The 25,156-nt window shown below is 40.2% G+C and overlaps 1 protein-coding gene across 1 annotated transcript in view; it reads left to right on the forward strand.

The window, feature by feature from the left end:
• Window positions 1–25,156, forward strand: part of COL21A1 (collagen type XXI alpha 1 chain) — a 192,865-nt gene that overhangs the window by 23,607 nt on the left and 144,102 nt on the right. The gene's annotated exons all lie outside the window — the stretch shown is intronic.

The raw sequence follows: 25,156 nt of genomic DNA on the forward strand, positions 1-25,156 counted from the left end.
CCGACTTGGGCTCCTCATTAATCTCCACTTAAGAAATGTGATCAAGACCAGCATAAGTGTGAACAAGACCAGAAAGAAAGCAGTGTAGACATTGAAGGAACTGAAATTGAAAGAAACAAATGGTGATTGGAAGGAAAAAAAAAAAAAAAAGAAAAAAAAAGCTTACAGTTCTGGTGCAAATACTCTAAACATTTTACTGACAAGTGGAAGTAGTTCAAGTGGGAGATCTGCCTTTTCAAAAGGGCAAATGAAGATAATATAGGAAGAAAACATAGGTAATTTTCTTAGTGTTGCTGAATTGGTAGCAGAGGATATTTTTGAGTCTATGTAATGTGAGGTTGGTTATTAGGTGTTACTACGTAGATTCAGAACACTCTTGCCACCCTAGAAAATGAAGTTTTGGAGATGGGTCAGAGAAAGGGGAGGAACCAAGAAAGGGAGAAAGCTTAAAAGCTTTTATCATGGAGATGAGCTGGTTGAGACAAGCATGCAGTTTTGGAGGGACTATGATGCCAGGTTGTATGAATCAAACACTGCCCTGGAAAAAAAAAAGAAAAAAATAAAAGGTTTTGTAGGCAATCATAAGCCAAACTTAAAAAGTGCAATTGGATGCTAAATTTCATGACAAACTGGAAGAAATAGAAAAATTGCAAGCTGTGAAGGAATTTGGCAGTTCTCAGTACTAAAGAAAGGTATCTGAAATGTCAGTCAGTGAAGACTCTGTGGATTTTGCCAGAGTTCGCTAGATAATTGGTCAAAGTGAATAACAAAGCTTCAATCTTAAACCATCTATTATATTATTTAATTCTCTGTTACAGTTATGATGATAGTTTTTTAATAGTCTTGAGATTTTCCTCATGAACTAACTGTGAGGCATCTGTTTCAGCACACACTTGTATGTGTATAAGTAATTTTATTTGTATTTCTTCCTCCTTAGATTTTCATTTGGCATAATTTATAACAAGACAACAGGAAATGGTATAGTGGCAAGATTGGAAGAAGTAAAACCCAACCCTCAAAGCATTGTAATGGGAACAGAAATAGTCTAATTTGCCACTTGTAATGTAGTGAAATAGTTTCTGTACAGCAATGTACATTACTCTAAGTAAACTTAAATTTGCTGTCAAGTCTGTATCATCTAATAAGAGGTGGCATCTCTTTTCCTGAGTCTATGTGGGTGACTATCCCGTTTTCCTACACAGGACCATTGATTTTTTTCTTTGGGCATCTGTGCTACAGTCCCCAACTACCTCAGTAGCATCCCCAGTTATATTTTTCCTGGGGAAGACCTGAAAATAAAGTTTAAAAGCATAGGTTCAGCAATGAGATGCAAAGTCAGGAGTGCCGAATAATGAGATCTTGGGAGTAACTACTTTGGTATTTAACATACTGGTGAAGTTTCAGACATGGTTTTGCAGACACTGCACTTTCAAGAAGGATGTGGCCAATTGGACAGAGTGCATAAGCAAACATGACTGACAGGGGTATGAAAAATCATGCCTTATGAGCTGGAGGCACCAGGGCTGTTTAGACTAGAGAAAAGAAGACTGAGGGGAGGTGTGATAACAGTGTTTGTTAAAATGTTTTAAAGGATGCTTCAAGGAGGAAGGGAATAAATTCTTTGTTTCAGTGGGGAAAGCACAAGAAGAGCAATGGTCTTAACTAGCAGAAAGGGAGATTTCTCTTAAATTTCAGGGAAAAATAAAATGTTCCAATGGTAAGGATAGCAAAGTACTGGAGGTTCTTGTGAGGAGTATTGGGAGGTGGTAGGATCCCCTCATTAGAATTCTGTAAAATAAATGTCTGTGGTGAGCTGCATAGTCTCTTAAGGAGACACTCGAGGACGACTGTTCTTCCACCATGACAAATACAGAGCTAACGAGGGAAAAGCAGGGCCTTGTCCCATGCCAGATGCTTCTCAGTCACTGGGGGAGCAACACCTGCCTTGTGGTAATGCAGAAGAAGAGCGCTAGGCCTTTGTGAAAGGAGGCAGGCCTTGGGCCACAGGTAGGTGTCCGCTCTGTGGGTGCAGCAGGCCAGATGCTGCTGCTCAAGGTAGAAATGACCTTACCTTGATGCGAACAAGGTGACTTCTTGAGTCCAGCTTCTTTCTCTTTTCTTTTGTTCTCCAAATATATGAAAGCAACTGGGAAAAGGCTGTAACAAGAAGCATTGTAGTAGTGGTCTTATTGCTTATTTTTGGAACGCCTTTTCCTGGTTACATGTATTTCCTTGCCCACCTTTCAGCTTTCACGGACACCCCTTGGGCAGCCAGGGGCAATCCTTTGGGCAATCTCCACCTGCTTTCAGGCCCCAGGTCCTCCAATTAACATTTCATAACATGGACATCTTTCTTGAAGGTGCATGCTTGCAGTGCTTGATGTAGTTTTGCTACGTAACATCTCTTTATAGTCTAGACACTCTTCATGTCCCGTCATACCCAGAATATCTCTTTGTGAACTGCCACCTTCTGCTTTCCTTAAGAATTATCCTGAAATCCATATGTGCAAGAAGGCAGTGAAAGGCTGGCAGAACTGCTTGAAGGTGTGAGCTTATCTGCTTCATTGAATAAACCAGAGAAGCTGGCTGCAGCTCTCCTTAAAAAGCTCAGTCATACCTACAGCAGATGATTAGGGTATAAATAATCCATTTGGCAGGGTTAATACAAAAATACCTCTTTGTTGCTCAGCACTTGTTTTTCATCCATTTTCTTAGTTACGCTGCCTCACTGCCTCTGGCACCCACTATATAGTTTCTATTTTGGGATTTTCCCTGAGTGAGTCCTCTCTGGGGACTGTAAGGATATTGGACTTTCCTTTACAACTAGATTTGTTGCTGGTATGAACATGGCATGTTAAGCGAGTGGAGATCCCATTCACCAGCTGCACTATGAAAACACGCACATCTCTAAGACAAATCTTAGCAGCTAAGACTATGTATGTCACATCAGGTAGGTACATCCTCATCTCTGCTTCTTCCTTGCAAATACCTTCTAGCTGTCTGAGAACCTCAGACTGTAAATCATCTCCTGAGGCTGTGTGCTCCATGGAGTTTTGTTCTCTAAGCCTCAGGGATCAGTACAAATTTAAGGAATGAAGCTTTCCTCCTTTTCTTGAGAGTCCGCCCTGGCCATCTGGCTGCATGCCTCATGGCTTTTAGCCTCAGCCAGAGGGCTAGACAAAGGAGCCATTCTGCAGTTCGGATTGCAAGCCTATACAAAAGCGGTTAGATAGGCATCTCTATCTCCCTCCCTCCTTGAGGCTGGGGCAATAATTTAGCATGCGTACCCCCTGCGGAACTGGCATTGTCTGCTGCTTCTCTGCTCACCATTCTGCGGTGCTTCTTGCTTTCCTGCACATACGCGCATTATTTGTCCCAGCTGCAAGGTGCCTCCTGTCCTGCTATCATTCACTCCCTTCCTTGGCAAGCTGCTTTTCTTTTCCCCAGCTGCAGCTTTTGCCACTCCTGCTTATAATTCAGGAAATGGAGCCCGTAACAGGAAGGTGTTGTTCTACCAGGGCAGTAGCTCTGTCTCCCTCACCTCCTGGTTAGACCTTGCTGGTTTTGACCCTGCTGGACCCTCCCTTGCCATACAAGCAATTTCTCTAAAAAGGACTGTGTTACGTTGCCCAAGCATCCAACAATTGCAAGAAGCATCTTATTTGTCCCTTATTTACTGCTTGTCTCTGGGCTCTCCATGAGGTGCTTATTAAAATACAATAGTACCTGGTGTATTTTCTCCCCAGTGGTATTAATCTCTCATTGCAGGAAAAGAGTATAAATCACCTTTGCATTACTTTTGACAATATTTCTTGTTCTGTTGTCTACAACCACAGTTAGAGGGATAACTACATCTGAGAGACTCTTAGCAGATATTCTGTGTTAGTGCTTTGAAATTCCCAGGTAGAAATATAGGTGAGTTTGTGATGTGAGGTTGATCATACACAGCAGCTAATGCTTTTAGAATTTGCTTTATGTGTTGGGCCTGCCAGACCTGCTTGTGTGATCCCTGATGAGCTTTAAAGCACATACATAATCAGTTTGCTATATCCCAGGTCAGAACCATTGCTCTAAATGTGCTACATGGTGCCCTGGCAAAAATAATGGACAAAAAATGGTACGTATAAGAAGAAAGCCATGAGTGTCAGTCAGTTGCAGAGGTGGAGCAGGGAAGTAAAAGTAAAGTTTTTTAAGGCAGGGAAGGTGTTAGGGAACCAATCCAGGCAGTAACCAACACAAGAGACACCACAATATACAACAGCCAGGCTTCCAGCTGTGAAGAAACCTTGTGCTGACTGTCATCCTTGCAGTACAAATGCTTTGTGTTTTGTCAGGGATGGGAAGGAGCTGCTGACCCTTTAGTGGAGTGTGGTGCTACAAAGGCACTAGATGTAAGCAAGCAGAGATGGGCCACCTGGAAGCTAACGCTGGAAGCTCGGAAGAACCTCACTACAGAAGCCAGAGTGAACATGCATGCCGAGAGCAGGACAGGGCGTTTCCTCCAGACCTGATGGGAAGCCAACAAACCTGGAAAGGAAAGACCATCTCAAGTGTTTGCATTGGTGTCTCTTGGACAACCTTGGCCAAACAGTTCAGTCCCAGGGAGCAGGCTCCATTGGAGGCTTTTTTAGCAGCTGTGAACCTGCTTATTGTGTGCATGGGACCACTCCTCCTCTTTGCTATTGTTTCACTTTTCCGGCTTTGTTCCTTTCAACATCTCCATCTGATCAGGCTCCACAACAATTAATACTACTGTAAACAACCACTTGAGACAGCTCCATATGCTTTAGAAATAATATCAATGTTTTCCAGTTTAGAACAACTACATTGGATGAAACCTGCACTGATTGTACTCTTGGTCTTCAGCAGACCTTTGCGGTCTTCTGAAAGCGGCATGACCTGTGTCAGTTATTCGGTCAGTCTTTGCATACAGTAAAGCAGAGCAGTTATCTTTTGCAAGATTTCCATTCTGGTGCCAAGGTTTGCTTTATGAGCACTGTGTTTTCTGTAATTACATCTGCTACAGCATGTATCAATGAAAATAGCTTAACAAGCTGAGTGTGAGCATAAAGTAGAATTTATATGTACATGCAGGTACTTTGTGCATAGTTACTAGTCATGATTTACTATGTACAGTTACATCCTATCCAATAAGTATTTATTACGGCTAGGTCATCCAGCTCCAAGAGGAAGTTGCAAATTGGCTTTATATTGAAATATCCTACCTCAGAAGTTTATTAATTTAGGAATAATGCTGCATAAAATTCTGCTCTCCATCAGTGCTTTCCCTTTTCCTGTTTGAAATTGCATCTCAGTAAGAGATCTCCTGTCTAATTTCTATTTTCCCTGAGCCATAAAGAATTTTACCTGCCCCAAAGAACCTGCTGCAAATAATCTGGAATTCAGTGCATGATAACCCTACAGGACAGCCTTGCTAGCTTGCTGCATCCCTCAGCTGCTGTCCTTGCTCTTGCAATTCAAACTGCACTTCTGCTGTGTGATGATCTTCTTTGCTTTCACTGGCTGCAGTCAAGTGTCTGTCTGCCTTTACCAGGAGCTGATGATACCTTTGTGAGAAACACAGCAAAACCCCTTCTGTTTCTGACAGTTGCTAGATTTGCATAGGCTACCCTGTTCTGAGTTTCCTGTGGTATAATTGGAAATAATTTCATCTTGTTTTCCCTAAAGCCCATTTTCTGGGATTCTCCAGTGCACTCACTCTGTTATCTAAGCATTCAATACATACCTGCACCTAGCTACCTGATAGCTCTTACCTTTGGTTGTAACTTTTAAAGTCGTACACTGGATTTTGCCAGGAAAAAATCACCTGCGGGATTCAAATTTCTCACCATAATGATTGCACCATTCCCAACCTGTGCTCCTTTGTGCTCCTCAGTGCTGCAGCACGAGCTCTTGAGCTGACTGCTGAGCACACAGCACCAGAAGCACAACAGTTGTCACCCTTTGGACACCGGCATCTGCTCCCTGCTCTTCCAGAGCCAGAGACGGTCTGTGGCAAAGGTATCACCAGCTCCATGTAGGGACTGAGCAGATGCGGGAGGTGTAACACAGCCTCCTTTGCTCCCTTCCTGGCTCCATATCAGTATGTTGTGCTTCTTTGTTCTGCCTTCTGCCTTATTGTCATTGTAAAAGTCAGTAGGAAATCTCATTTCCAGGAGAATGCCCCAAACATTTGGTAAAGAGAGTGAATATTTTATGGCCTATAAAACACTTGTGCACTCTTTAGTTAAAGATCTTTTACAGCTCCTGTGATTTAGACTGAAGACTTTTAGACATTCTGTATTTTCTTATCAGCAATCTTTCCACAGTCAATCTGTTCCTACATGGAAAACTATTATTAGTAACTTTTCATGAGACATCACTGTAAAATTCATATATTTGATATTCAGATTTTACTAAAGAGAACTGTATAAAGTCCATTAAGAGGCACATTAAAATATTTTCCTTTTTGAATCTGGCTTCCAGCTTAGGACACAGACTCCAAGCTATTCCATTAGTACTGCTGACTCCCCTTTATATTAAACTAAGAGCTGAGATAACGTGCGCTCATAGCAAATGAATGATGCAAGATGATCAGTGTGCCAATACTGCTGCGCTGGAGATATGAAGTTGGATTTAAACCACTGGTAAATTTATGCAAGCTTTCCAGAGGAGAGCGGACTAGCCGGCTGCGAGGCAGAGCATTGCTACCCTCCTCCTCCCAGTGCGGATGTCATTAGCTCTGGAAAGAATGGGAGCACCACAGAGTTATTTATACAGGAAGCATTGTTTGTTTTAAGGCACGATCTCTGATGTGAAAAATAGTCTCAAACAGTCTAAAAACTTAACTTCCAACTAAAATAAACAAATATGCAATATATTATAAGTCAAACAAAGAAGTACCGAACTTTTCCAAGGTTTTCGTGAAAGCTTTTGTTGGGACAACTCAGTGATGAAGCTATTAAATGAGGAATCTCTTTAGTAAATATTTTGCTGCCCTCCACTGGACCACTAAGAGAAAATCCCCTGCTAGTACATGTGCCACAGAGAAGTGAGATCCTTTTACTTCAGACACATTTGAGGTACTGTGTTTTACCTGAAGAAGTTAGGTTGAATGTGTGAATATTTTCACTGCTGATTTTATTCTGACATTTCAGTATGAAACAGAGGATGTGGAAGCAAGACTGGGAAACATTAATCTATTTGTTTAAAGCCAAAGAAACGAGGCGTGGTTCTTACCAGGCAACAAAAACTGACCACATGATGATCAAAGCCTGAAGAGCCTGGAACCTGGTGGTAGTTATTCATGTGTGGATGTCCCAAGGTTTTTTTCAAATGTTCATGTGATTTGCATTTGTTATCTCAGTATTGTAACTGGAAGGGTTACTACTGAACAGGTTTCAGCTGAAGTTTTAGCTTTAAGGCTGCTTAATAGCTGCCGTGTTGGATTTGATTGATCTCAGTTGACAATTAGACCAAGGCATGCCAATAGTCTGATTCATTTTTTAGTTCACTGCTTCTCCAAATGATATCTTTTGCTAACTTTTTTTTTGCAAGTTCTCCCTGAGATAACAAATAATCTGTTGGAAATATGTTGTACTCTTTACTGGTAATTTTAAGAAGAATACATGTAGATCTATCTCTCTTCATTAAAGAGGTACAGGAGACAAAGTAACAGTCCTCAAACCTATGGACAAATACGCTATGAAAAAAAAAAAGGTCACTAATTGTAGTGTTTTAAGTCAAGAAGTTACTGCAACATGCACACTCAGTTCAAGCCTGTAAATCAGGAGTATCAAGGGGGGTATTAATTTTTTTTTAAAACATAATAATTCTCTGGTTTCTCTCATGATTTTATGTTTGGATGTAGGTGGTATATAGTAAAAGTTAATTACCACTAAATTTGGTTAAGGTAAGAGGGAGATTTCTGTTCTGGATGAGAGAATGGGGAGCTTCTGATGAACCACACGATCATATGCTGTTGCTTCCTATGGGAGGGATGGGCAGCTATCATAGCTGAAAGCACAGGCTTGGACATCACATGCTAAAGTATCTGGTCTACAAGGAAGAAAGGAATTTTTGAGCAGTTTACGTCTTGATGGGAGCTGACAGTAACTACTACCACATGTATTCCCTGAAAATTATTATAGTGTTGAGTGAGGAGATACAGCCAGGTACTGGTGAGAGTTACCTGGTCCCCTGGTGCTGCAGTTAGTTACCCAAGCGGACACAATATAACCCAAGAAACACTCAAAAAATGTTTTGGGTTGCTGGCAACTGTTCAGTTTTCATATACTCATGTAAATAAAATACCAAACATAATTTGTTGGGGTTTCTGGGGCACCGAGAGGGACACAAACAGCCTGTTTTGGAGTTCTTTCTGGTGTCAGACATAGAGTCTCCCATTCCTCTGTCCTGATGTCCCAGGATAGCCTAATATGAATGTCACCCTGGAGACTCCTTAAGGTGTGATAAGAGGGAGAAATAGAAAAATGGTTGCTCAGCTATGACACTGATTGTTTTTTTTTTTGTTTTTTTTTTTTTTTGGTATCTGTAGAAGTCAAAGAGAACCAGCTGGGGAAAAAAAAAACAAACAAACAAACAAAAAACAAACAAACAAAAAAAACACCTCCAAAATCCATTCTATCTGCAGCTGATGTATTTGTCTCAGATCTACCAAGTCCTTCTAAAACATTGCATCTTTGTTACTATAAAATGTCTCATTGGGTCCAGCAGAATCTTACATGTGTGAACAGAATTGCCTCTAATATGGAAAATAGTTGTTGTGTTTACTTATGCCTTAAAAGTATCAGCAACAATCTGTTTTACTGTAATGACTTAAGACTGTTATTAACTCTTGTGTTAAGTAATAAACATAGACAGCCATAAATTCTATAGCAGATATAAGTAGTAGATAGAAATATTTTGTTTGATTTTAGTTCAACAGATACTTTTTACTACTGGACCGTAAGTGACTGGTTGAAACATTACAAAACTACATACAGGTAAAATGAGGAGATGAAAATCTTCTAAGGAAGACACAGTAAGTGTGAAATCTGGAGCCTTGAGGATGGTTGAGCAGTTTTTACCAACTAACCAAAGCTAAGTTACACTGCCCTCCCAGTAAATATTCATATATCTGAAAGCTATTGGGCAGATGGGAGAAAAGCAATCCAGAAATATCCTTCAACCTTGATAAAACTTTCCAGGCAACTCCATTTGGAGAAGAACCTTCCAAAGAGAAGCAAAAACCTAGGAGTTCCACGTTCCTGCAAGAGAGCAGAGTTTGTAGGTACTGCAATGGGCTCTATTTTAATGTAAATATACATATAATTTAACAGTGACTTTTTTTAGTAGCCATGAAGTGATGCAATAAACTCCTCCCTGTATTAAGTATATAGATACATAAAAGTATGTGAATATACTAATAGAACATTTACAGCAAGGTTTTGAAAGATGGCATTTGAGACACAGTCCTTTGATCCTTATTTAAGGATCCTTATCCTGATTTTTATGGCTGCAGTGGTGTTATTTATTTGAATATCATTATTTAAAGCACTGTGGATATTGTTATTAGTGTTGCAACATCCTACCAGTATATTAATATTCCTGTCCTTGTCCTTGGTAAGTATTTGTGTATGTCAGTACACACATATCCCCTTATTCTGCCTTCTTTTTCTGTTCACGGCCAGGGATGGGCTTATGAGGGAAGATGATAATGCAGGTTGGCTGCTGCCAGACCCAGCAATTGCAGGCTTGATGCTAAACAGGTTACAGCTGGGCTCAGATGCAGAGTTTGCATCACCCAGTTGGAAGCACTCCAACACGTCTCAGCGTCAGAAGAAGGATCTGTTTCTATTGACAGGCTTTGGAGTGGGTTTGTAAAGCTCATTGAGTAGTCTTTCTTTTGCTCTTCAACTGCTATGTCCATATACAAACTTCATGTACATATATAGAAGCAGTAGCCTTTTGTGGTGGGGATATCATCATTAAAAAAAAAAACAAACCTGACAGTCTGTCAATGGACGGTTGCAGACTGTCATTAACAGAGCTCAGAAATAGAAGGAATTGATCGGGAGGTTCAGGGAAACATCACAGAATCACAGAATCATTAAGGTTGGAAAAGACCTCCAAGATCATCTGGTCCAACCATCCCCCTATCACCAATGTCACCCACTAAAGCACCTAAGCACCCTAAGCACCACGTCCATGTTGAGTTTGAGAGCCTGAGTCTGGGTTACTCATTGAACCTTGTATGTTCTTGCCAGAGGTCTGATCCCTACCTCCCTACAGTCCTAAAGGAAGCAAAAGTTTGCTTTGCAAGTATCAGGCCTGGGTAATAAATCAAGATGTGCTTTTCTGTGAGTAATTTTGAGGCTTATCTTTAAAAATATCTTTAAAATGAAGTTAAGAACAAAATTCCTCTGACATCAGTAGCTTTAGGGCTGGATCTTATGGTGAGAATGATAAACAGCGAATCTGTTTAATACCATACCTTTCCATGTAAAATTATGATTAATGTTTGTATAATTAAATTCAGGATATGGGGAAGAGAAAACCATCAATGTGAAATAAATAAATAAAGAGCAACATTGATCATCCAGCAAGGGTCTATAGAAAAGTTGAAAGCTAAATTCTTAAAACAGACTTCTAGAGGAAACTCTAAGTGGCACCTTCAATATTTAACTTTGTTTCAACCAAAGGAGGGTTGAATTGTACTTAAATAAAGTTAAATAGCACAGGGTATTTCCTGTTCTACGTCTGCAATGTTCTAAGTACAAGTTAATTGAAATTCTGTTACTTCTCCTACAATTACAAGGAGTTTAACAACATTAAAAATCTAGCTATGGAAGACACGACTTACTACTTTCTTACTGTGGATGATTCTTCAATCCAATTTTCAAAATAATTGCTGAGTGTATTTCTAGACTGTGAACTTATGTAGTGAAGGGTTATTTACATTTCTAGCACTTATGTATTTGTTGTTCAGTGTAGAAATAGAGCATCTTTAAAGCGAGATTCAGTGCACATTAAATAAGAGCACCTATAAGGATACCAGCTATTGTTTTTATGTATTCTGTTTTGTGTAGAAATCACTGCAATCTCTAATGATTACAAGACTGTTAGCAGTGGACTATCATCAAGAGTGATCAGAATTAACTATTAAAGGTTTATTTCATAGATACATGTACTGAAGGTCATACAATGCAATTTCAGGTTGTTTCAGTGCTCCTGGTGATTCTCTTCAGTATTTCATTGTGCCTGCATTTAGCCAATATGTGAGTATAATTGTATTCTCTCTGAATCCTTTTCTCCTCATAGCTGATAAATTCTAATTTGGAGTTGATTGCAAATACTTTTGCTTGTTACACGGATACGTTACAATGAAGAATGAAGAGGAGTAACAATGCTTTTTCTTCATTACTTAAATGTGATGTTTTGAAATGGAAATAGTGCAATGAATTAATAACATTAAAGCTGTTAATGAACACCTAAAATAGATCTAAAGGACAATTTTTTTCTTTCTCTTTTTTTTTTTTTTTTCCTTTATTCTTGACAGAAACTTTTGTTATAATAGGTCTTTTTTTTTTTTTTTTTTTAAGTTACGAATGTGATTCTGTGTATTTATTTCATTTGTGCATATACAGAATTGAAAGAACACCTGAACAACACCTTCGTTTGGGATACAGTTTAGCTTAAATTACTTTTCTGTCTGATGAAAATGAACAGAAAAAAATATGAGTTCTGCATCTAAAGATTACGCTATTTTATAAAGCAACCCACTAAATACATTTGTCCATCTTTGACTGGGTCTGCAGCACATCCAGTGCTGTCACAGCCCATAGTCTGAAAGCTAACAGCAGTGAGGCACTCCAGCCAAGCTTACAAAACTAAACCTGCTTGTAAAGTAACCAAGTGGTTGCAATTGTATTTCACATGGCTGGGTAAGAAACACATTTCCTGACAAAACATTCCCTTTTTACTTTTAATTACCTATGAAATAAGCAATTGTGAAGAGCAGATTATTTTTTTCCCAGGGCGAGAATTCATTGTTAGAGCTGGGGAAGGAAATGTCTCATACCTTCCAACTAGACTTTCGTTTTGAGAGCACATTTACTACAGAGTGCATCAGGTAGCCAAAACAAGGGGATTTATAAAGATCTCACTGAGCTTTCTCAAAGGAGAAATCAGACATGATTTAGGTGCAGCTTCAGAACTTGTGGGGAGCTGGGATTGCCTTCTCCATTCCAAACCATCGTAAACTTCCAGATTTAGTAGGTGATCAGGAAATAGGTCGATAACAGTGTCTTTGTTGGACTTCCTCTGGGGCAGCTAACACCCCTGCGGGCAATGCCAGTGCTCAGCATGCCCTTGGCATCCAGGCCCGCTTTGAAAGAAGGGCAGTATCTTCACCCCTTTGAGTTGCCAAACCTGATAATTTTAAGATACGGGCCTGGAAATAACCACAGCAAATACATTTTCTGTTGGCAGCATTTCTAGATAGCAACTTCCTCCAGAGAGCAACTCGGCCACTGAGGTCAAAAAGAAGAGCCAAAAATTCTACTGAGTCCTAATTTTTGTGGATCCATATCAAACAAATGAAAGTAATAGAAGTATTTCTAAATTGCAGTGTTTGAGCTTCTTCAGGAATTCAGATAGTCTGAAGGAAATAAGATAAGATAGCTGAAGAATCAAACTCAGGAACGTAAGTCCACCCCCAAAATCGTACCATGCAGTGTAGGAGAAGCTCTGGGTAAGCTATAAATTAAGATCTCTGTGTTTTTTGTTGTTGCCATTGTTTTTATTATTATTATTGAGAGTTGAGATAATGCTAAATAAATAAATCACTGTTAAAAAGAGAAGGTGAGGTTTAAACAGTATTGGTATTAATTAAAATGTCTTGGTAGACAATGATATAGTGCCAAGTGCTTTCCACTGCCTACATCCTGGGTGGGTGGTAGAGTGTTAAGTGCAGTCAATACACATAAAAGCACCTCAGGATCACTCCTCCGGTTGTGCTGGAAGGCAGCCCACCTCAAAGGATCATGGAGATGTACAATCTGCTCTTAGAGGCCTCACCCTGGTCACCTTTGTGGCTAGCAGAACGCTGCTGAATGCTCTGCAGACCCACAGGAAGAGCTGCCCTGGTGTTTTCAGCAGAAGTTTGCCTGAGATAAAAACACAGATAGTGACCTTTTCTTCTTTGAAGTCCCCAGACACATGGCTAATTAGAATCAGGAAGCTTCATGGAGCCAAAACCTTTAAATACTGATCTTAAAATTTATTCCTCAGCATCTCTTGATGTGGGTCTCTCTGCTGCATTACAGTACCATCAAAATAGCTATGTGAAAATCATTAGAAATGTGATTTACAGAATGGATCCTTTCTGTATTTGCCAGCAGGCAGACTCTGACAGGCCTTGCACGTATTTTTCGTGCAGTGTGGCTCACCCAAATGGCTTTCCACCAGAGTACTCCATCGTTGCGACATTTGAGGTTGTGAATGGCCATCCACAAATTTATGGCTGGTTAGTGATTCTTGATGGCAAAGACCACATCGTCATTTGTATCCTGACAGACAGGCAATTTCTGTGTCTCTTCTATGCCACTCCAGATAAAACTCTCATGCTCAGGGCCATCATCAGTGGGAACAAAGTTTTTGATGGTACTTGGCACAAGACAGCACTGAGCGTGAGAGAAACTAATGCAAAGTTATTGCTTGCGTGCCAGGAGGTCAGTTTTATCTCAGTGCATAAGGCAATCAGTGCTTACAGAAATTAATATGTTTTGCAACTGAAACCATTGGTTGATGAGTCTTCTGGTTTGGCAAGCAGCTCAGCCAGGCGGCTTCCTCTCCATGTCCCATGTTGGATGATGCTGACTGGCTTGACCAGCAAGCCTCACTGGTGACACTCACAAGTGGACTACTTACTAAAGTAAGTTTTTTTTACAAACGTAGATATTCCCATCATCTCTGATGTTAACTGTTTATCATGTGATGTCTTAAAGCATGCACGCTTTTTTGTTACATTCAGTGCTCTGTTTTTCATTTGTGTGTTAAAAACTCTTTATGCTTTTCTCCTTTACTCTCTAGGTAATTATTATTTTTTCCTTATTTACTGACCTTTCAGGTATCAGATAAAAAAAAAAGTTTTTATTTTAGAGGCAGAATAATAGAGCTTTTTAATTGTAGGAAACTTGTTTTTCCTCTTTCTTGTTATGTAATTATATCTCGTGTTGGTGTTTTTTTTTCCTCCTAAGGACAATTAACAGTATTATTTAATCAACATCTCCCTCTAGTGGTAACCACAGGGCTCAAAAAGGACCGAGGATTTCCTGCTTGAGCGCTTTTCCCTACCAGATCACATAGCTCTGTGCAGCGCTGACAGACTTTCTGTATCTAAATGCAATACTGTGACTACTAACCAAAACCAGCACTTCTGAATTATTTTACTGTGCTAATTTTAATGTTTTTCTTCCTAGAATGTAAGAAATTAAGAGGGAGAGAAACTAGTTAGATGAAACTTAGGTGCTGGACTTTTAACAGTGTCATTCCTGACAAAGCAGCAGACGGGGAGTGTTTGACTGCAATTTCCTTTTACAATTGAGATTTGTATTTATTGCTGAAAAAATTAGATTAGCAGAGATGTAATTGCCTCATATTCAGTATTTGATTAGAAGATTTTGCAACGTCTCCACAGGAGCTGAAAAATTGCATGCACAGTATCAGAACAGGGCTAGCAATCTGTTTTGTCCTTGATTCCTGTATTTGTTTATTAATTGGTGCCATCCTGTTCCTAGTAAAAGGAATTCTTTTATGTGTCTCCAGATACTCTTAAAGCAACTTGAAATACACTGTAATGCAGATAAAGCCTGCTTGGAAGGATGCTGTGTGCTTCCCCACACAGCACATCTGCACTCTCTTCCCAGCACTATGACTGCTTTCACTGATTACTTAATATTAGCTTTCCAGGTCCTCTTAATTTTCTGCACTGTCTGAGAACATCCAGCTTCCTTATCGACTGCACAGCTGAAATGAGATTACATACAGAAAGAGCGAGCTCCAGGCTCCACTCACACAGCATCTGAGGTGAGGGCATTTGGAAACTAAGATGTTTTCTTTTCCTCAATGTTTTGAGAGGAGGCTGGTGTTCAAAGTGCATGCTGCCTTTGGGCAGGGTTCAGAAGGGGATTGCCTGGAGGGAATGGAGCAGAACTTCTGGGCCCATGGGCCATCCTGGTGCTATGTAGGTCACCTCCTGAGGGCTGTGTGGGTGCCCAGCCCGCGGTAACGGAGGAGGTCCTGCTTGATGTGGAAGTTATCAGAGCCCTGAGATGTTTGTGTGATTGCACTCCCTGTGTTTGCCAAGAGGCAGCTCTGCCGTATGACTTTCCAGCCTTTCTAACACCCTCTGGGAGAAAGAGGCTTCACAATTCCTCACACAGAGAAATCCAAATCAAAACCAGGACCCACCCCAGTTCCTGAGAACTGGCTGCTGAACCCCAGCTGTCTGCCTGCGCTTGGCACAGCTGGGGGCTGCTCTTCTCTCCTCCACTGCCTCCTCTCTGCCTGCCCACCCTTTGTCCTGGAAATCTTCTTCCCAGATGCTGAGGAGTGAAGACCTGCCAGTTCTCTGCTTCTCCTTTTCCTGCCTTCAGAGTTGCAGAAACTCGTTTGCCAGCAAAGCTCTGCCTTTGGATTTCCCTTTTATGATTCAGAAAATAAATAATGTGTCTGTGGCCAGCCTGAAGGAAGCTCTGGGCTCAGTGTTGCTGGAAACCCATCGTGTGAGTGTGTTGGTGGGAGACTGGGTGGACATGGAGCACCAGGCCACCAGGTAGCCTGGCAAACACGACTTGCTGTCCTTGAGGAGCTTTTCATGTCTGTGTGGAACTGCTGCTGATTTCCCCTCCAAATTGTTTTTCTTGTTAATACAACTACCAAGGGCAGAAAGTACAGGTATGGCAGAATTAAAAATACTATAGCCATATGCTTTGATTCTGATATTAAAACAAGATACTGGCATTCACATGGTCTGAGTGACCAGCTCTCTGCTACCAAGCCAGGTTTGAGGAGAGTACGGTGGGCAGACAGTAGTAACACCAGGGCTTAGGCTCCTCTGTCCATCTGTGTTGGGCTCCAGTGCAGGTTTTCTGCTCCCTTTAAAAGTAAAAATCTGTCGGTCAGCACAATTTTTGTATTGCCTGCGCACTGTGGTTCCACATTAAACTATAAACAGTTTCCCACACCTCTGCCCTCCGGCTGTGGAAAAGCACCAGGGCTCTAGAGACGTGGCCCTGTTTAGGCCTTGCTTGGCACCTCTTGGTGGGGAGGAAGCAAACACCATGGCCTGTTGAGGACTGCTCTTGTGGGGTTTGAGATTTTAACCATTCATTATAAAGATACATGCTTTCATTCTCTGAGGGAAAGAAATAAATCCCAATCTGAATCTTCTTGGTGTCACTATGTGTGAGCTGTCATCCTAGCAGCCAAATCCAAAAGCACATGGAGGAAGCTGAGAGGTTTTAATCATTGCTGTCATGGTAGGCTCTGCCTCATTACGTGACCTTATCTGTGCTGTTACAGTTTGCACACGTGTGATGTGGAGATTTCTCATGCTTTGCTGTCATGCTTGCCAGATTCTCTAGTTTCAGTCCTTACTATTAGCTTGGATATTTGCTATTGCTGGAGCCACTGCAGGGGTTAAAAACAAAGTGAGTGCTGTGATTCCTGTTTGCACAGCACCTCATGTCTGCATTGAGCAAAGGAGTAGACCAGGAAGATGTTCTAGGTGCAACTAGAAGGTGAATGGAAAACGTTGCATTCAGGGGCAGTCACTGAAAAATATTCAGCAATAGTAAATTCACTTAGTGTGAAACAATACAATTGTTTGCAGAGTTCTGGGTGACCCAGGAGGCTGTGGAAATGTCATAGGCCTGGCACAATTGTACAATTTTAATAGGTTTTTGTTTTCAAGTGCTCTCTGCCTAAGTTTTGTTTTGATTTCCTTAATGAGGACAACATTTTTTCCTTAGGGAAAAGTAGTTGTTGAAGGTGAGAAAGGTCTGAGAAGGTTGCATGATGGTTGGAGTAGTTTTTGCTTTCTATTCTGTGTATTTTAAGGACCTGACAAGTGGGAAAAACAAGCATGCTAAATATTCATCTGGTATATTTTTATGTTAACTTTCAGAGAAAAAAATGAGTACCTTGAGAAGGACCTAGGTCATTATTTCACCTAAATCTTTATGAGGATATTTTATCTGTAAATGGTAAATATGAAAGCTTGAGAGAGATGCATAAACTTCTTTTGTCAATAATATAAAGCTACATCCTTAGACAATTCCCTCGCCCAGCTACTTTAAAATATACATTTTATAATGCATTTTAGCATAAGGAACTCAGTCTGCATGATTTCCTTATGGCTTGAAGTTACATAATTGGATGGAAAATGATACAAAATCAGCAAAATAAAAAATGGCAATTTGGCTGACAGGCTGATTAATGCTCCAGCATTTTCTGTGTTATGAATACGTTTCTCTTTCAAAGGGGTTGAGCTCTTTTACTGTCGTAAATTCTCCCAGCAATACCTTTGTGTGTCTCCTGTAGTTTAAGGGTATTATTAGAGTCCAGAGTTGAAATGCATGTAACATAATGTCATCGTCTTCAGTTACAATGGAGCTATAAAGTTGTTATCAATGAAAGCAGCTGTTAATATAAATGACTTTCTTTCCCTTTAGGGAGTATCTGGCGTACCTGGAAACAGAGGACAATGACAAACTGAAGTGAAAGAAGAGAAGGTTGATTGTACAACTTGTCTCCTACATCAGGCTTTTGTGTCACTCTTGTCATCTTTCCATGTCCCATTGGCCTGTTCCAACAAAATGTGAAAAGAGCTACACATCTCAGAGTTAACAAGCTCTTACAAGCTCTGTGAAAAGTGATGGCTAAATACAGAAGAGGGCTGTAGTTTGCACTCCATGTTTTGGGAAAAACGAGGAGAATTCATCCTCTGTTCTGCTGGTCAGGCAGCAGATGCCCAATATACCACTTCAGGGGTCTGGGCCAGCTGCTTGTGCTGCTTTTTGCTGTGCACCAAACCATGAAAATGTTGGTAGAAGACATGGAAGGAAAATAAGGGCCGGATAGTTCTTTAAAGTGAGGATGTGTGATGATCAGAGGTCACAAAATAATGAACAATCCTTAATTTTGCAGCTCATTTGTAATCGAACTGTTAGAAAGTAAAACACAGCTCTCCCTGCTAATGCAAGGGGCGCTAGTTGTGATTTCAAAAGTGAGGAATGAATTTCAGCATTCTAATACTATGGTAGGAAAAGCCCCAGTGTGCACATGGTGATACCAATGGATCAGGACAGCTCTCTTCTTGTTGAGTTAATACTGAACTAGTGTTACAGGATTTTACAGAATGATATCTTACTGGTGTTGCCCTTTTTCAGATGAATTTCAGAAACCTCTCTGTGGCTACTTGCATTTTTAGTCATAGAAATTTAGTCATCTTTGTTGTCATTGTTTTTAACTATTTGCTTTTATGTCTCAATTGAGGCTTGAATCACCTTATTCTGACCAAAATTTTCTCTTTCTTTAGATATAGAAGCATTTTTTCATTCCTTCCCCAAAGCCATATTGCTGGTTCATTCCAACCACAGCTGCATTTTGTGCATGTATATGAACCTGCAGATGCCAGACAAGTAACATGGGAAGCGGTATAGGAAGGTAAAGACATGTGAGTTGCATTGAGGTCTTTAGAGCAGTGTGCTACACTACTGGTGTAGATTTCCAGGGAAGGTTAACACATCTGTGTCTAATATTGATAGTTGTTATTCAATCTGTAAGGGAGATCAAGGGGAATTTGGGTTTATGGGAGTTTGGGGATTCCAAGCTATAAAGGTACTAAAGCTTTATACTAAAATGTACAATGTTCACTACAAAGCAATAAGATATACTAAAAGTTGATGACATCCTTCCAGCAGTACTATAAATATTTTAATATGTATCATAGGTATCATTAAATCCATACACAAAGAATAACTCTCAAGCAGAGCAAATAATATCCAGGTTCATTTAGACATAGTTTCCTTTTTAAACACCACTCTCAGTGTACCCAGAATTAAGATTTATTTTTTTAAAAACATTTTTTTCTTGGATTTTTTGACTCCTGCAGCTCAGTCAAACCTTCTGCAAAGTCATTGCATCTCCTCTGTTGTGAGGCCAGGTCACTTTGCACTGTGCATGTAAGAAGCATCAGAACTGGACTGCATGAGCAGAGAAGGCACAGATCAGAGTCTGTCTGCACTACTACATTCATGCTGCCCACAAATTCAGGGTTTACCCATGCAGACAGCATACATGTATGTGCATGCATATCTCATTTCTTTGTGCAGATGTATATACACATGTATATATAAATATACATATGCACATCACATATATACATATGCAAGTGTGTTTCCATCAGGAAAATCCTAGACAGAAATAGGACAGCTCAAAATCCAGTATACTCTCAGATAATCCAATTCTAGTTGCTAATATATGGCCCCCGTGTCTAACAGTGGAAGCAAACTTTCACAATTACAGCACTGAGGGAATGAAGAGTGTGGATGTAGCTACGGAACAGCACAGAGCTATTGGAAGTTCATTCATTCATGTTCATTCTGGAATTAAAACTGACAGGTGAGCTGGCTGCATGCAAAGTGATTGATGGGCTTGCAGGCAAAAGCATCTGTTGGGTTGCACGCAGCACTGTATGGCTCAGATTTTTGGTTGTGAACCTGAGTTGTTAAATCTATACAGGCCAACGCTATGACAGGAGGATTTACCAGCTTGGATATGTCCTCATTCAAGAGTTTGTGGCTCAAAATGCATTGTGGTGTTCTCCATTGCAAGGGGCCATGATACTCTTGGTGGGGTAGGAGTTAAAGACCAGGGCCTGAGTTTGTGTCTTCTCTGAGGGACATTGTTCCTGGCAGTATTAACGTGCAGCACGTGACTGCTGCTTCTGCTGTGGTCTGACATGCTCTGTATCATACTTGCAATTTTATTTACTGTAGTTGATAAAAGTGTGATGTGTGATGAAGTTAACTCTGTTTATATCTGTAGGGCATCCACCTTTTTAATGCTTTGTGTAAGCCTGACACAAAGTTGGCTTCTCTGGGAGGCAGTGGGGCTGGAAAGGGCAGAGAGGAGTGCAAGGAGTGCTCACCTTTGGATGGATGCTTCAGGATGTGCCAGGGTATAATGTCCTGCACAGCAAAGGCAGGAGCCAATGCTGCTGCTGACCTGGCTGGTGAGTCCAGCAGTTCAGGGGTTATTACAGCTTGTAAGCAAGGATTAGATCTGAGGGAGGGATAATGAGGCAAAAGGTGGTGGATTTAGGGTTGTGCTGGAAGGTCCTGAGAGGAAGACATTGATTCATGAGGGAAGAAAACCATTGGATGGATGCATGCCTCCTGGCTTGGCTTTTCCCTTAGTAGTCATCATTGTTATAGACCTCAAAGCAGAGAATGGATTTGAAATCAGGGATCTGGCTATCACAGCTGCAGATGTTACACCATCCTATGGATTATTTGGGACTTGCTCATTTCACAATCTTGTGGTCCCGCAAAGAAGAAAAACTGCTACAAGGGCATTGCTGCTCCCTTTCTCCTTTCTGGAGGGCAACACAGCTCATTGTTTTCTGTGTCTGAGGATGGAGCTGTGCCACTGGAAAGAAGGTTGCTTGCATGCCACAAGCAGAAAGGCAGAAAGGAGAAAGGCTTCAGTAGCCTGCTGGCAGGATGAAAATACGCAAGTATGGCTGAAAATTACTCACAAAATAGAGTTCAGTATGTGCTGACTCACAGAGCTCTGAGTGACGAGGAAAGAGTGTAGCTCTCTAGGATGTGCAAACCTATTTCCACATCCATGGATGTGCACATCCATGCTAAGGATGTGCAAATGCTAAAGAAGCCCAGAAACAGCTTTCAGTGACTAAGCCTAGATTACCCAGTTGTAGGGGTTTTTCTCTGAGTCAAGTTTTCCATATTTGATTATGAGTTAAATTCTTCTCTTAAAATTTATTCTGATAGCTTGTGAAAGAGCCAAAGCATTCTCCATCACTAACGTATATTGGAAAGCAGTTCAGAACGTGTTTATCATTTCAGTTTGGAGTCTACAAACACAATGGCAGAAGAAAAGCAGCCCTATGGAGCTCTGATTCACACGGATGGAAAATCCAGCCATAACTGCATCTTTACTTCCACCCAGCTTTTCAGGGTCATAAATAAGCTATGCATCCTTCCCATTAGTAAACAAGTCCTGGTTACTTTTACCCTACAAGCTGAAAATTCCCACTGGGCATTGCAGTGGGGGGCCCTTACTTGTTGCTGATGGCAGAGGGCTGCAGGTCTGCAAATACTCTGGATAGATTCAGCTCCTTGGGCTGAATCAGCTCCTTGGGCTGAGGAAGAAGTAATTTTCACTTGCCATCTGTTTATTGCTCATTTTTCTTGAGCAGATGGTCACAGTTTTTACATATTATTTTTCAAAGGTGACAGAAGTAAAAGATTCTTGGGACATTTTCTTCTGTGATCTGGTCTGGATTGTCTCTTCTGGAATGAAGTCTGTCTCATTTTCACAGAAGTCATGAATTGATGTATGCTTTTTCTTTTAGTGTAGATTTGACTTTTCAGTGAATCTTAACTTCCTTATCCAAAAATCTATGCAAGACTACTTGATTTTATTTTTTTTTTTTTTTACCTGAAATCATTCTAACTGGTAGGCTGTGTAACATACATGTATAACACATGAAATAGGGATTAAATGTGCATGATATGATTGCGAATGTTGCAATTTTTATATATGTGCCTACAGAGTGATGAGCTGTCTGGCTGGGATATTTGTAGACCAGGCTAAAATCATTCTCTGGATGGGGAGATGGCCACTGGCTTCAGACAGAACTCTTGGGGCAGTTCTTAGAGCTGAATGTGCTCTATGAGAAATAGGGAGAAGAGTGGAGAAAACCAAATGCTACCTCTTCTTTGCACACTGGCTGGCACTGTGAGATATACCACAAAGTCCACATGAAACAAATACGCTGGGGGAGTCACAGGAAATATTGCTTAAGCAAAACTTCCCCGTTTTCTTCCTTTGGTAGCTGATGGTCACAGGAGTGAGAGAGATTCACAAATACGAAATCTGAACAGGGAGCAAGTGGCCCTAAAGGAACTGCAGCAATTCCTGGAAGCCCAGGCCTGGCTGATCTCCCTGGGGCTGCTGGAGTTTGAATCGTCACTAATTACTGCAACAGAAGTCAGTCAGTTTTGTAATCAACACAAATATGCTGTGAGATTTGGGATTTAGCTTAACACTGGGATTTAGCTTAACACGGATAGCCATCAAGTAGCTGAGTAATATAATGATCATCACTTTCTTTTCCTGCTTTCTACAATGTTATGCAGAGCTACCGGGAAGTCACCAAAATAAGGTACCGAGGGATGTAGTTAGTCATGAGGCTTTCCTTTAAATTGATGATTAGTAATTTCTTTATTTTTATTACCACTTAGTCAGCTCAGGGCAATTAGGGTTAAAGCAGAGAGGAAATATATTTCAGAGGTAAACAGATATGGAAAACAAATCAGCAGCTAGCTGGAAACCAGTCCAAATTCTAAGTGTAAATATGTGTGAATGTGGCAAAAACAAACAAACAAAGCCAACAATCATAAAATACCCAAGATAGCAACAAATATATTTTTCTTTATTTCACCCCTTTAGAGAAAAAAAAAAATCTTTCAGTGCTGCTGTGATTATTTTGCACTGTTTATGAGCAAGCCATACCAAAGTGTTCTGGCATATATTCTGCAAACACGGTGCTCCCTGATGTGCAGAAAAGGTGGGTGTGCTCACTGCCACGTCTTCTGATGGTGCCTGGCAATGAGGGGTCAGCAGAGGTGATGGTCTGAGGTCCTGCTGAGGTACTTCACTGCCTTTATGGTGTTAAGTGCTTCTGTGGAGCAGAAAGGATACATGCACACCAAGGCTGTGTTTTCCTGGCTCTTCTGTGGGCCAGTTGAGAGGAAACCTGACTTCAATTGCTGGACAGAGATGTGTGGGCATCATGTAGAAACTGGCTGTAAATCATTGGAAAACTTTATTATTTACCAAGAAGTGAAACAGAAGTTCAGAGAGGCCCAGTTCTCTGTGCATTTGCAATGTCCATTTATTTTTTTATTTTTTATTTTTTTCCTCTCCAGAAAATCTGGTAATTGCATGAGTAACAAGCAAGAGACACCTGTGCCTTGCTGTTAGCATGCACACATGCAGACAGCCAGCTTCTGATATTTTTGTCAGTGCATGAAGGCAAGACTTGAGAATAAGTTGAAAAAAGTCAAAATACTGTAGAGATAATTATTGGATTGGTGACTGAGACACACTTGTAACACCTCCATTTAGTGTGTGAATCTTCTGCCTGAGTCTGAATGATACCTCTTGGTTTTGAGTAATATAATTGTGAATACTTAAGAGCCTGTTTAAATCTAGTAGTAGTCTAACTAATAGACCAACTAATAGACACTAACACCCATTCTCAACACCTGCCCTTTGAAAACGAATGATTGAAATAAGTCTGTAGCCTAACAAATGTGGGCCAAATCTAAAGAATTCTTCATCTCTGGCACACAGATCTCTGGCTACTAATTAAGAAAAAATCTGAAACACAAAACATTTTGTGATCTGTTATTCTGTATCTATATCTGTATCAGTTATATATGTATGTAATAGGAATAAAGGTATCAAATATAATAGGATATATTGAATAATATAAATATGTAAATATAGCACAGCTTAAAGGGTTATGGCTTTATCAAATTAAAGTTGTCTATTAAGAGCTAGATTTCTTGTTTGTAAACTGTTAAGAAAATATTGTTTTCAAGAATCCTACTGAATAAATGCCATCAGGATAGTTATTATTAGAAAAAGGATGAAGAAATGTTATCATTGGATGTGGAAATGACTGGAATAATTAAAATTTTACTAATATCAGAAATAAATAATTGGGCATTTGTGGAGATTTCTAAATGTTTTATATGCAAGAATTTTTCTTCCTGCTTTAAGGGAGAATTTAGCCTTACAGGTACACATGGTAAAAGAGATGAAATGATAGTTTTATGTGTTTGTAAAGACATGCAACTCACAAAATATTGTTTAACTCTTTGCATGTTCATGATTTTTACTAATTTTTCATCATTTTCCTATATTATTCTGGAACCATCATAGCTCCCCCACCTTCATCATCAGGATGGATAATTTTTAGGTTGGTTGGGTGTAAATGAAGATGCTAATAATCTGTAAAATATTGACTATGCATACTGAAAGCTGCTATGTAAACCAGACGGAAGCAATTAGTTCATGAAATTAGATGCAATATCAGCATTTATGTTTTACTTTAAAAGGATATAAGGTTGTTAAAGAACTGGAAGGAACTGTAAATAAATACTTTTGATTCACTTGTTCCTTTCTCCCTCCTTCTGTTGCACTCATCTTCTGTCTGAACTCCTTGCAAAAAACAATTGAATAAAGCCAGGAAATAACTGTTCCACTGGTGTTACAGCAAGCCATAGTTTACAAAGTGCTACTAAAAGTGAGTTATTTGTTTAGGAAAGGAGGCAAAGGACTGCAAGGGCTTGAAGATGCTATTGGTGAAATGGAAAAGGGAGGACTGGATGCCAAGGCCAGACGGGGGAGAAAGGCACTGCTGGAGCTGGCAGTCTGTGAGATGTACTGTTCTTTTGGAGATAAAATATCATCAAAGACACCAGATATTTAGGGTAAGGAGAAGATACACAGAACTGATCTGACACAGAAGGAAATCATTGTAATGAACACAACGGAAGGATCAGAATGGGAACAAAATAGACAAATAGTTATTCCTCAGGTCAGTGAAAATGCATGAAGGAAGATTTCTGGCTCACAGAATCTGAATTTAACTTTACAAGGAAATTAATCTAAACTGATAAAAGTGCAGACATTTTCTTCTATTTTTTCCTTATTTTTGGAAGTGCCATGTTTAAAAATAATTGTGCTTGAATATTTGGTCTACAAATACCATTTTTTGCCTTAGCTGGATGCTAGAAGAGGGCAGTACAGCCAAACATTGTTAACCAGA

The sequence above is a fragment of the Aythya ferina genome (assembly GCF_964211825.1).
Source record: "Aythya ferina genome assembly, chromosome: 3".
In the NCBI taxonomy this organism is placed as follows: domain Eukaryota; kingdom Metazoa; phylum Chordata; class Aves; order Anseriformes; family Anatidae; genus Aythya; species Aythya ferina.